Source organism: Prinia subflava, chromosome 9, assembly GCF_021018805.1.
Source record: "Prinia subflava isolate CZ2003 ecotype Zambia chromosome 9, Cam_Psub_1.2, whole genome shotgun sequence".
Classification (NCBI taxonomy): Eukaryota; Metazoa; Chordata; class Aves; order Passeriformes; family Cisticolidae; genus Prinia; species Prinia subflava.
Window position 1 is genome coordinate 31825001 of NC_086255.1, and position 12415 is coordinate 31837415.

Here is a 12415-nt window from a genome sequence, read left to right on the forward strand (position 1 = left end):
TAGCTTTATCTGTGTGTCAGACTATTCCTACTCATTCCACCAACTGTTCCTCCTCAGCTGCTCCCAACCTATGTCAGATGTGACACTGCTCCCATCTGTGACACCAGCAAATCCTGCTTAAGTCTTGCTGTTGAGACGTGGGCACTGAACCCAGAGGACAGGAATACACAAACATCCTCCCTGAAACTTAACATTAAGGAATAATGAAATATTCCTTACAATTTGAACTGATAGATAATTGAAGATCACAAAACAACACTGAAAACACGCCTCCTTCCACACTGACAGCAGTGGTGACATGTCAAACAACTGCCCAGATCACAAGCAGAGTCCCTTGAAGTCACTACAGTGTGTTCAAAGGGTGTCAAATATGTTTTACATATTCCCCTCAGCTCAAAAGTTACGATCAATTAGATTCACAGAGGAGAAATAAGGGAAGATAAACTCAGATCTCGCCATCTAACTGTTCTGGAAATTACGAGTATTTCAATAACCACCTGAAAGCCTCAGAAGTTCCTCCTGCAGACACATCCAATTGCTTCTGAATTCCTTTTCTAGTGGCACACTTGAGGCACAGGGATGTGCCTGTGTCATGCTGTCCCAACACCTTTGTGAGTTGTCCACCACCACCTGGTTACAGATGATCCCAGGGAATATCGCTGGAACAGCTCTCAGCCATCCTTTCTTGTGCAGGCAGTCACTCCAGGATCTGGCACGCTGAACAGGAAAGACTGGATGGCTGGGTAACAGATCCACAGGCTGAACTGGCAGGATTTGAACACATCAATTAAATCAGTTCCAGAAGTAACCTGTAATTCCAGCCAAACAAGGGAATCTCAGCCAGAGGTACCGGGTAAGTGCAAGCAGCTTGTGCTCCTGCCATGGAAATTGGGCTGTGTTTAAAAATAGAATCCCAGAATGGTTTGGGTTGAAAGAGACCTTAAAGTCCATCCAGTGCCACCCCCTGCCATGGGCAGGGACACCTTCCACTATCCTAGGTGGCTCCAAGCCCCATCCAGCCTGGCCTTGGACACTTCCAGCAATGGAGATGCCACAGCTTCTCTGGGAAGCCTCTGCCAGGGCTTCCCCAGCCTCTGAGGGAAGATTTTTTTCCCTGATATCCAAACTCTAATGCTACTCTCTGTCAGTTTGAAATCAGAACAGTATTTCACCTTCCAAACTCCCCTAAAACCATTGCAAAGCAACCCAAAGCAGAGTGCAAAGCTCAGCCAGTGCTTTGCCACTCTTCACAGCCAGAAATAACTAAAAACACTTCAATCAGATGCCTTCTGAATGGATGGGCATGTGATCCCTGTCCTCCTGCCACAGGAGGGAGGGATGTCCAGCTGCTAACACGAGGCACAGCCTTGAACAAACTTTCCTTACCAGTCTAAACATTTTCTTTTAAGTAAAAGAAGGCAAGCCAAAATTTACACTAGAGACTGGAAAGATGCCCTGCTGCAGATGTGTTTCCTCTCACAGGGCTGTGCATTAGGCACAGGGGTTAACAGCTGGTGCCATTCCCTCCCTCCACCCCAGCAATCCAGCATGTCACAAGTGCAGCTCCCTGCAGGGCACCCTCCACACACTGCTCCCAGCAAACACAGCCGACTGCCTAGATAACCTCAGCTGGTTTAGGCACTCAAAAGCCATGTCCACCCTTGCAGAAACAATTAATAAAAGTCAGATTTTCCATCCTGGGAAGTGGGCACAGGAATTAACTGTTTAATCAATGAAGGGACGCCCGTTGCTTTGGAAGGATCATTGCAAAAACAAGCCTGGGTTTCACAGCTGCTGTTACACAAACAGTTAACATGCAACAAGGAGCAGCCCTGCATCTTAGAGCAGCCAGAACTGCAGGAACCCAGTGCCTCTGTTCTTCTTCCACACAGAGGAACCCAAAGAAATCAACCTCTGTCCCTTCTGCGGCCAAGTATTGCACGACCAACCAGCTCCAGAGGAATCTGGCTCCAGGATCTTTAATGATTTGTTGTTGTTAAGTGTGAACAGATGAGAGGGAGGGAGAGGAGGGAAGATCTCAATCTGCGGTCACATGCAGGCCGTAGCTCTCTGCAAGCAGGTGGGGGAAGCTCAGATTAGCAAGGTTTAAAGGAGAGCAAGGCAGGGATGCCAATGAGGTGCTGCCTGAAAACAGCCCCACTGTGACCTATCTCCTCTCCCAGATGGATCAGGAGATCCATGGCCACCTAGCCATGGCTCTGTGACTGCTGGGGAAGGATGGGACATTGCAAGAGTATTGGAAAAAAGCTGCTGAGGCTGAAGATAAAAGGGGAATGGCCAAGTAGAAGATGAAGCAGCAGCTCTGCAGGAGAGTGTGGTGCTCCTTTCCATCTCCCTGCAGCACAGCCATGCAAGAGCTTGCTGGGAATAAGCCCTTCCCATAGGTAAATACTCAGGAGACACATTCCCATGGCATGTCCAGCAGATCCAATATCCCTGCTGCATGTGAGTAAGCAAACAAAAAAGGAGAATGGCAATTCTGCTGCTTCTGATGTGCAAGGGCTCCTCCAAGCAGGAGGGGTGAGATGTTCTGGTACTGCAGAAATCCCTCTGGGGGTTTAGACTGGATAATGGGAAGGGATTGTTCCCTGTGAGGGTGGGGAGGCCCTGGCACTGGGTGCAGCAAGCTGAGATAGTGGAAGGTGTCCCTGCCCATGGCAGGGCTTGGGATGAGAGGATCTGTAAGGTCCCTTCCAACAGGAACCATGCTGGGATTGTGTGATCTGACAAGGAGAGCAGGACACTGGGAAAAGTCCATGCAGGCACCTCGTGACAGGCTCTGGGACTCCCCAGCACTCCCTCCAAGCCTGGGAAATAATTATGGGCCACTTGAACACATCAGCAATCGGAATATTTTAGGAGAACAAAAGAAATAAGGGCCATAGCTGCTGCTTTACCCACCCACGCAGCCCACAATCAGACTTGCTCTACAGGACTGTCCTCAAGCTGTGCTCTGACACGCAACTTTTAGATAAATCTCCAAGACCTTCTAAAATATGGCATTTTGATAAGAGGTTATTAAAAAAAAAATCCATCTTCTATGTAGAAAGTCATGAAAATTCATTTTGAGTCCTCCAGGAATGCCACAGCTCCTCCTGCAAGCAACACAAGAGCTGCTGAAATGACTACTGGTGGGAAAAATACAAGTGGTATTCTGGAAACAAGATCAACTGCTACGAGTGTTCACACCAGAAGATATTAAACAGTCACAGAAGTTGGACTTTGGGGATTGTTCAGGTCTTTTTGTTTTGTTTGGGTGGTTTTTCGAGGTAAGGGTGAGGCTACTAGATATAGCACAGGATATAAATACACACAGATTCTCTTTTAAAAGTATATTATTATCTGTCCTCAGGCATTGCAAAAGCTTTTCACTGGGTCTGAAAATAACCTACATTCACAAATATTTCATGTGGGTGAGGGGACAGAAGTACAGTGGCAGATCTCCTGATGAAATATGCAGCTCACCCTGTGTGACACCACTGACAACGAGGGTCTGATTCTAGGTTTGATTTCACACCAGCAGTGAAACAATGCGGGGACTGGAATTTATCTGATCCTGAGACAAACTTGTGCTGGTCTGGATCAGTCTGAAATGTAAGACATGCCACACATGGCACCACGTAAATTCAGATTTAATGGGGACACAGTTGAGCTCAGCCCAGAAAAGCCTGCAGCTCTTGGACAGCACAAGGAGACCACGTTCCTATCTGGGTTTGGGATTTCTTCCCCTCCCCAAACACGATCTGCAGGAAACAGGCTGCCAGCAGCAAGGCTGCAGGCTCTCCTTCCTTTCTGGAGGAGCAAGGGGGAAGGATCAATATTCAGAAAGCTCTTGAAAAGCAGTGGAACAGCCCCTGGGGAGCAGAGCAGACACAGCACCAGCCCAAAATTCAGGAAACCTGGAGCTCCTTAGCCCACTAAAAGCCACTTTTTGCCAAGTAACCAATTTCCTTACACTCTCCATTAAATAAAACATGAAGGGCAGGCAGAGACATAAAATATGAATGCACACACATCCGAAAGCAACAGGCCCTGTTATTGTAGCTGCTGCATAAATCATTGAGGACATGGGGACGTGTGTCCCCTAACGGAGAGTACAGAATTTGGGGTCAGTCAGCAGGCAAGGGAGTTTGACATTAAGAAATGTTGCATCTATATTTGCCTTTGTGATCTGCAAGATCTGCCTAAAAATAGCAGAAACCACTTTAGTTCATGGATTATTTAGTCAGGCCAGATTGGTGAAAGGCAGAATCAAGCCTCGAGACAAACATCAGATGATTTTGGTGTGAGCCTCCACCAAACACAGCCCTTGGAATGGGATGCCACAGCACAGAACCCCAGAATGGTCTGGAGTTGATAAAACCCATCCTGCCATGGGCAGGGACACCTTCCACTGTCCCAGGCTGCTCCAAGCCCTGTCCAGCCTGGCCTTGGGCACTGCCAGGGATGCAGGGGCAGCCACAGCTGCTCTGGGCACCCTGTGCCAGGGCCTGCCCACCCCTAGGGACTCTCACTGGGAATTCAGCCAGAATGACCAGAATGATCCTTTCTGTCTGATTTCCCTGCCTGGGGCCACGACAGTAGTTATGAACTGCACTTTGAAATTTACTGCTGTATCTCTTTTCCAGAGCTTTGCCACACAAACACAATGTCTTTACAATTTCAAGTGTTACCAGTTACAAGTGTTGCTTTGGCAAATTTCTCCAGGGAAGAGTAATAGCTACTTACAGAAAACTTGCCACAAATCACTGCCATCTCCTTTTTCTTGAGATTTTTTTTTATTTCAGGCAGCTGACTGACAAATAACACTGCTGTTTACAATGCATAACATCTTGCCTTTTTTGTGTTTGTACAATTTGATTTAAAAGGCACAGCAGCTTTCAGACAGCTGGTGGCAGACAACAACCTCCAAGTTTAGTCATGACAACTCTGTAGAAGTAGCTGAAAACCACTTTCCACTGTGACAATGTGGCCCAAAGTATTTTTGGACTACCTTTTAGTAAATACTCTGTATTTACAAGGTAGATTTGAGGTGACCTTGCAGCCAGATGGATGAGCTCAGGGTGAAGACTGTGCTCAGGTGTAAACGTGAATTCTCCAGGACAGGACATGCAAAGCTCCAAGCCAGTGGTGCTGAGGTCTTTGAGGGACCTCACACTGCTCTTTCCTACCTTACAGGACTGCAAAGCTCAACAGGTCCCTGCTGAAGATCCAGAAATTGCCAAATCTGCCCTAACACTCAGCTTGCGGATGCCTCCTCCTCTGATTATTCAGAGGTTTGACAGAACTGAAAGTCATCTTCATGCCCAAAGTTATTTCTGAGTATAAAATCACTTCACAGAATCCCAGAACAGTTTGGGTTGGGAGGGACCTTAAAGCCCATGAAGTTCCACCCCTGCCATGGGCAGGAACACCTCCCACTATCCCAGGCTGCTCCAGCCTGGCCTGGGACACTTCCAGGCATCCAGGGGCAGCTTCTCTCTGCAGCTTCTGCTCACCTGTTTTCAAAGGTACTTTTTAGATAGGACTCCCTCCTTGCTCCAAAGCTCTGCATGGCAGAGCATGAGGGCAAACTGTACTATGCATGAATCTGACAAAATCAGGGAAATTACAAAGAAAAATCAGGAGTATTCATCTCAAACTGAGACCTAGACAAGAATCAGCTGGAGTGTTTGTGCTCCTTGGCTTTTTTCTTCCTTATTTTCCTTTCCATCATGGTAGAGTCTGTTCTTCCTTCTCCCCTCTCCTCCATCCTTTGAGGATCCTCCCAGCACCATGTGTCAGACCCTTTCCAGCCCAATCCATACACAATCCAGATGAAAAATCACCAGGATTAGGAGAAAGTGAAGAGGCTGCTAAAACCAAGGAAATGCCAAACGAGCATCAGAAAGAGAGGGCAGAGTATTTTAGATAACTTTGTGGTGTCTCCTCATCCTCCTCCCCACCCAAAAGGAGAATCAGTGTGAAAGGATCCCAAGAACTGTAAGTAAATGATGATCCTGTTCATCAATGAGCTCAGGCTGCAATGAAATGGAAGCCACTGAAGGATCTGTAATCACTGACAAATAAACCCCTCCAAGAGGATCACTCCTGCACTGATGGCTCAATTATGCCTGGGCAGAACGTTACACAACATTAAACATTAACAAAAGTCTGAGCCTGGGTCACTTTTCTCCCAGATAAATCCAAATCAGTAACCCAGTGCTCTTAGCTTAAGTAACCCAGAATCACCAGACCCATTATTTTCCCACCTTTCCCTTCATATCTGATAAAGGCCAGGCCACCACACAGAGGGAAAAATGTTTACAAATAGCCCCTCTGCTGAACAGTTATATTATTATAATTTAAAATACATATGGTCTGGGAAAGAGGTGCTGATGTCAATTTAGCAGCTCAGAAGTGAAACCAGAGGCAAACTGTTCTGGGCAAAGGGTACACTCTCAGCTCCCCAGAAGGATTTCTTCACTCCTCTAAAATCCTGTTCCCAACAAAAAGTTGCACCACTTCTGTTTCCAGAAGCTGCCAGGAGATCTGTGAAGGCAAACACAACAGAAAGTTGCTTTCATTTCTCGTTTGGCTTTAGCAATTCCACTTTTCATAACTTCACCAGAACTAGAGATCCCCTCACCACCTGAAACATCTGCCAACAATCTGTCACCTGTCTCTCTGCAACTGTATTAACACAACCTAAAGGTTCTCAAGGTTTGCCCAGGTCAGACCACAGGATCCCAGGCTGGGTGAGGCTGCAGGGAGCTCAGCGGGCACCTGGTGCCCCCTCCCTGCTCCAGCAGGGCCATCCCAGAGCACAGGGCACAGCACTGTGTGCACAGAGCTGTGCAGCAGCCCCAGGGAGGAGCCCCCAGGCTGTGTGGACAATGTGCTCAGGGCTGGGCACTGCCCAGGGAAGAAGTTGTGCCTCGTGTGCAGGGGGAATTGCTGGGCTCAGGCCCTGCCCGTGGCTCTGGGGCCATTGCTGGGCCCCCGCAGCAGAGCCTGGGCCCTGCTGGGAGCCCTCCCTGCACACAGGGACACCCAGGGCTGAGGGCCCCTCTCAGCTGGGGCTCCTCTCCAGGCTGAGCAGCCCCAGCTCCCTCAGCCTTTCCTGGGCACCCCCATGCTCCAGGCCCTTCCTCAGCTGCGCAGCCTCCGCTGGCCCCGCTCCAGGAGCTCCCTGGCCCTGCCGTGCTGAGGATCCAGAGCTGGGCACAGCACTCCAGAGGTGCCTCCAGGGCTGCCACAGGGGCAGCGTCCCTCCCTGCCCTGCTGCCACTGCTCCTCCTGCTGCCCCGGATCCCATTGGCCTCCTTGGCCCCAGGACACTCTGCTGGCCCAGGGACAGCTCCGTGTCCCCCAGGACACTCTGCTGGCCCGGGGACAGCTCCGTGTCCCCCAGGACACTCTGCTGGCCCAGGGACAGCTCCGTGTGCCCCAGGACACTCTGCTGGCCCGGGGACAGCTCCGTGTCCCCCAGGACACTCTGCTGGGCCAGGGACAGCTCCGTGTCCCCCAGGACACTCTGCTGGCCCAGGGACAGCTCCGTGTCCCCCAGGACACTCTGCTGGGCCAGGGACAGCTCCGTGTCCCCCAGGACACTCTGCTGGCCCAGGGACAGCTCCGTGTCCCCCAGGACACTCTGCTGGCCCAGGGACAGCTCCGTGTCCCCCAGGTCCTTCCCCACAGAGCTGCTCCAGCAGGTCCCCCCCAGCCTGTGCTGGTGCCTGGGGTTGTTTTTTGTTGCTTTAACCTCGGTACAACATCCAAGCACACTGAGAGAGCTGAACAATGCCAGGATTTAGGTGGGGTGTGACTGGTTTAGAACAGACAAACCAATGTCCCCAGAGCGAAGCAGGTGGCTGAGATTAAAGAGAAAATTTCTAAACACTAAAGGAGTTAGAAATAATATGGAAAAACTCCAGAAATCTTGAAAGATGAAGAAACGGAAAACAAAGTTACATCGAAACTCACTTGGTGGTGGTCTTTCAGCTAAATCATTCTCATCCTTGATGCTTAATACCCAAAAATCCCAAAGCAGCAGCTTCTCCAATGCAAATAAATTGAAGTCAAATGTGTTCAGCTTCATTGTTTTAAAAAATAAATCAAGTATGACAGCATCCATATTCTTAGTAGTGAAAAACCTGCTTGACTGCTGAAGTGATCTTTTAATTTACAAGACAACAGTGTTATATCTGTCACTGAGACCAATGAACTTTTACTCCTAGTTATGAAAAGCAGCCCAGTAATTCGTGAGAAATCAGGCTGAAGTGTTATGAAACTTAACTGAGTAAAAATACCTGCTTGTCTTCAGGATTCTTTTTCAGAGGTGGAAGTGTAACTTCAATTCTTAAATTCGCTTGTAGAAGGTAGAACAACTCCAGGTAAAGGTAACCTCTGACTTGATATTGCATTCCACCTTGTATTCACAGCTTCTCAAGAAGAATAAATGCTGTTTTGTCTTCAAAGTGTTTGCCCAGGAAACGGGACAGGTTTTCTGAACTAAGTGTTAGATAAGCATTCTTTAGCTATGATGAATAACTGCTGTAGTCCCTTCACTGCATCCTTTGCAGGAAATGCTTGGTACAGGGTGCATCCTGGGTTTCAGGATCTATCTAGGATGGATATCCAGGATATCTGAAATGTCCCTGGATATTTCCTTCTCAACACTGACAGGATGGGTCACTGTTAATCAGTGTGTGGCTGGGAGTGCTACAACAACAGAAGCTGAACCAAGGAGCAGCAGGAGAACTCAAACTGTTCTAAAGGCCAATAAAGAGTTAAAAAAATTAAAGAATGCAAATAAAAATAAACTTAAATCCCCAAAACCAAAGTAAAAAAAAAAAAAGCAGCAGGAAACAAACTTTTCAGCAAAGAAAATAATGGTTTTCCTAACTGGATTTTAGGAATTTAGTTGTTTTAGGAAAGGCAACAGAAAATACATCAAAAGCACCAGTGATAACCACAAGGAGCAGTGAAAAACACTGAAGGTTGGTGCCAAAACACCATACAGTGACCACTTCCTAAAATCAACATTTCAAAAGCCCATGGTTTCCAAAGCACAAGTTATTTACCCTTGGCTTGTCTGTTGACTCTTTCTCCTGACTTTTCACACACTCATTGCAAAATAAAGTCTCTTCTGAGAGTGTCATATTACACATTCACATTCTGTGAAATGACACCCCCAGTACTCTTTGGTTTTGCCTTCTTTTTTTTTTTTTTCCAAGTAGAACTCTCCTCATAAAACAGCAGAATAAGAACAATTCAAAGAGCAGAGTAAATCTCGTTAGATCTTTGTCTTTAACTTGGGCAGACTAACCCAGATGAGCTCGGCTGCAGCTAGAAGCTTAAACCCAACCTTTCCAATGGAAGCCTCCACCTGAATTCCCATCCCTGCACACCTGGACTCGTGTCACCTGTGCCAACAGAGCTCAACAAGCTTTCCACAGAGGCATCTCCTCTCTCTTCTCCTGTGCCTGGGTGATTCCACGGCGGAAAACCTGCACTTCTCCTGGTTTTCTGCAGGCACGGTGCACGGGCAAGTCCTTCCCCTTTCGGTGGCAGCAGCGAGTTGTGAGAGCAGCCTGGCTGGATGCTGAAACCGTACCTCACATCCCCTAATCCGCCTTTCTATTTTTAACCGGAGTCATTTCCCCCACCTCCTTTGCCATGCAGACAGCTGCAGAAAGCAGCTGGAGACAACAGAGTGCTCCATCAGGGCAATTTTCCTTGCAAAAAACCATCCTCAGGCCAGAGGCGAGTGCACAAGGGGCAGCACAGACACTCCCAAGGTGTGCTCCTTCTCCTTGTCCCTTGTGGCCACAACAGCTCTGACTGCACAGTGTGGCAACCTGGTTACCCAAAGGATTGTGGCTCACCTGAACTGGCTGAGGTCCCAATCAGCACCTTTTGTCCCTAAAAACTCAAAGGAGAGGGGCTCAAGCAAGGATCCAGAGCATGGATCTGCTCCTGTAGCAGGCTCTCCCAGGATAGGGAGGAGGGACCACCCTGCCCTCTCCAAGGCCGATCCCCACCTGGCACAGCACTTGGGAGGCCTTGCTGGGGTGTCCCCAGCACAGAGACCTCCTTCCACAAGCTCACACCTCCTGGGGAAAGGTCTGGAGTCACCTTCTCCTCCAGGTTTGGATATCTCCTCCCTCAGGCACTTGGTCTCAGGTGTAACCCTGACATGCAGCAACCCCTGAATTCTCTCCTCACATGGGAGAGCAGCTTTAAAAAGCTCAGCTTTAAAAAGCTAATGTGCAGCCAGGCTGTAAAGTTACCCAAGCAAAAAGGACACTTTCCTGAGCAGCAGGAGCAGTTTGGAGCTTTCCCAGGCTGTGCAGGGCACTGAGCCGTGCCAAACAGCACTTGGGGCATGGGATATCACCGAAAGTGAGGTCCAGGTTTCTCCAAGGCCTTATTTGGACTCATTTTCTCCCTGGAGGTGCTTGAAAATCCCTTGGTAGGACCAGGCAAACCTTTGGCAGAAGACAGCCAGGCTGAGAGTTTGGCATGTAAAACAGACCCAGCTTAGGGGGGAAAGGCACAACTCCAGCACCAGGGAGCTTAGAGGAGTTTAGCTGGAAGTTTTGAGTCATGCTCTTGGACATGGGCAACTAGAACAGCTTAAGCTCTTCTTGAGTCCTTTTTCTTTTGTTCAGGCAACGGCTGCAAACGTCACAAATGAAGCTACTGCTGCTGTTGTCCATGTGCAGCAGATTTTCCATGCTTTAAGTTATTCTCCCAAAACAAACTCGTTGCCAACACGATGGATCAAAACGTAAAGCAAATGCAGACAGGACTGTGCAGATTCTAAGTATTAAATGCTTCAGAGAAACCCATCTCTTAAATGCCTACAGAAACAAAAGTCAACCAAAACAGAAGTCTGGTGTGGAATTAAGCACAGCAAGACCCACAGCAAATCTTCCAGCTCAAACGGATTTGAATCATAGGATGCCAGGAAACGAAGCTGCTGAGCAAAACACTCCACCAGCCATAAACCCATGTGAAATTACATTTCATTAATGAGTGACAGTGTTTACAGGTAAGTGAATGCTGTGTTTCCCCTCTGCCTTAGCTGGAGTTGTTCTCTTAGGAAAAAGACCGCAGGGAGAGCAGGTCCTCTCCCATCATTAATCGGACACAGCACTTTGTTAACAGGCACAGAAACCACGGCAGCAGCAAACACCCACGTGTGAAACCAAGATCCGCAAGTAATTTCACTCCTTACCTTCTGGAAAATGGGAGTTTCAGGGGCAGGAAACCTCTTTAGCAGCTTTTACAGGCACGGGGCCCATGGGTTAATGATTTACCTGACAGTGCTGTAAGCAGATTAGATAAGAGTGGTTTTGTTATGGTCTGTTTTCCTGCCTTTGTCTGCATAACCAAATCAACTGGCAAATGAAGTAGGCATGGTATTACTTGACAGAGCAGGAAGAAATTCATGCTCCTCTCAGCCTGCTCATACCATCCTGCTATAAAAACACATTTTTTATACGGACACACATGCCCATCTATACGCACACAGCCTAGAAACCAACGCCTGGAGTAGCTCTTCTGTGTGTGTACACTTGTGTGTGCATATACACAAATATACGTATCAAAAATACACACAGATGAGCTACTGCAGGCAGTTTGGTTTAGTTTCCTCCCCAGAAGTCATGTTAAAAAAAAAAAAAACAACCCTTGACGCATCGCTCTAAATCTATTAGAAAGCTTCCAGATTAAAGCATTGAGTTCCAAAGAGGTTTAGGATGAGAAGAAAAGGCGGCTGTGCCCAAAACGCACAAATAGGATCACAGCCCCTGGAAAGACTCCGCAGCGGATCACGGATCAAGTTCTGCTCCCCTGCTGCAGCACCCCCAGCCCTCCGAGAGGATTTCTGTGCTCTCCCCGTGACTCACGGGCTGCTCTCCACACCCAGGGCCACCCTGCTGTACACGCTGTGGGGCAGCGGTGACACCGTGACACACACGGAGCAGGCACAGGGCACTGCCCAGGCACAGCCACTCTGCCACCTCACAGAAAGTCCAAAACACCTTCCTGCTCCTGCTCCTTCATGCAAACACTGCAAACAACTGCTCTGGCGACATCTGGCAGCAGTCAGGGGGGTGGTCAGGTGTGGGGAGAGCTGCCTGCTCTGTGGCAAAGGGGACAGCAGATTGTCCCTGGCTCTTAGTTCGTGCAGGCAGCACCGCTGCCACGCTGTGTAACTCTGGTTATCTCCCACAGGTGTGCTGCAAATAAACCTCCAAAGCCAGAAACCACAGGGAGATTCCATGCCCCAGTAGGAGATGAAGCTGCCTGATGGAAACACACCCCTGACACAATCTGGGGGACAAGCCAGCGGGACTCATGGCCAGCTCACTGCTGTCCCAAGTGCTGGCAGCCTGGCTGGTTT

At 48.7% G+C, this 12415-nt stretch overlaps 1 protein-coding gene across 9 annotated transcripts in view; it reads right to left on the bottom strand.

Annotated features, from left to right (window-relative positions):
* SGMS1 (sphingomyelin synthase 1) overlaps positions 1 to 12415 on the bottom strand; it is an 89200-nt gene that overhangs the window by 21962 nt on the left and 54823 nt on the right. Inside the window, exon 2 of one of the 9 annotated variants that reach the window (XM_063406148.1) lies at positions 11246 to 11336. The exons of the other annotated variants lie outside the window; for them this stretch is intronic. The gene's annotated coding sequence lies outside the window, so the exon portion shown is untranslated. The remainder of the gene's footprint in view (positions 1 to 11245; positions 11337 to 12415) is intronic. 9 annotated transcript variants of the gene reach the window in all.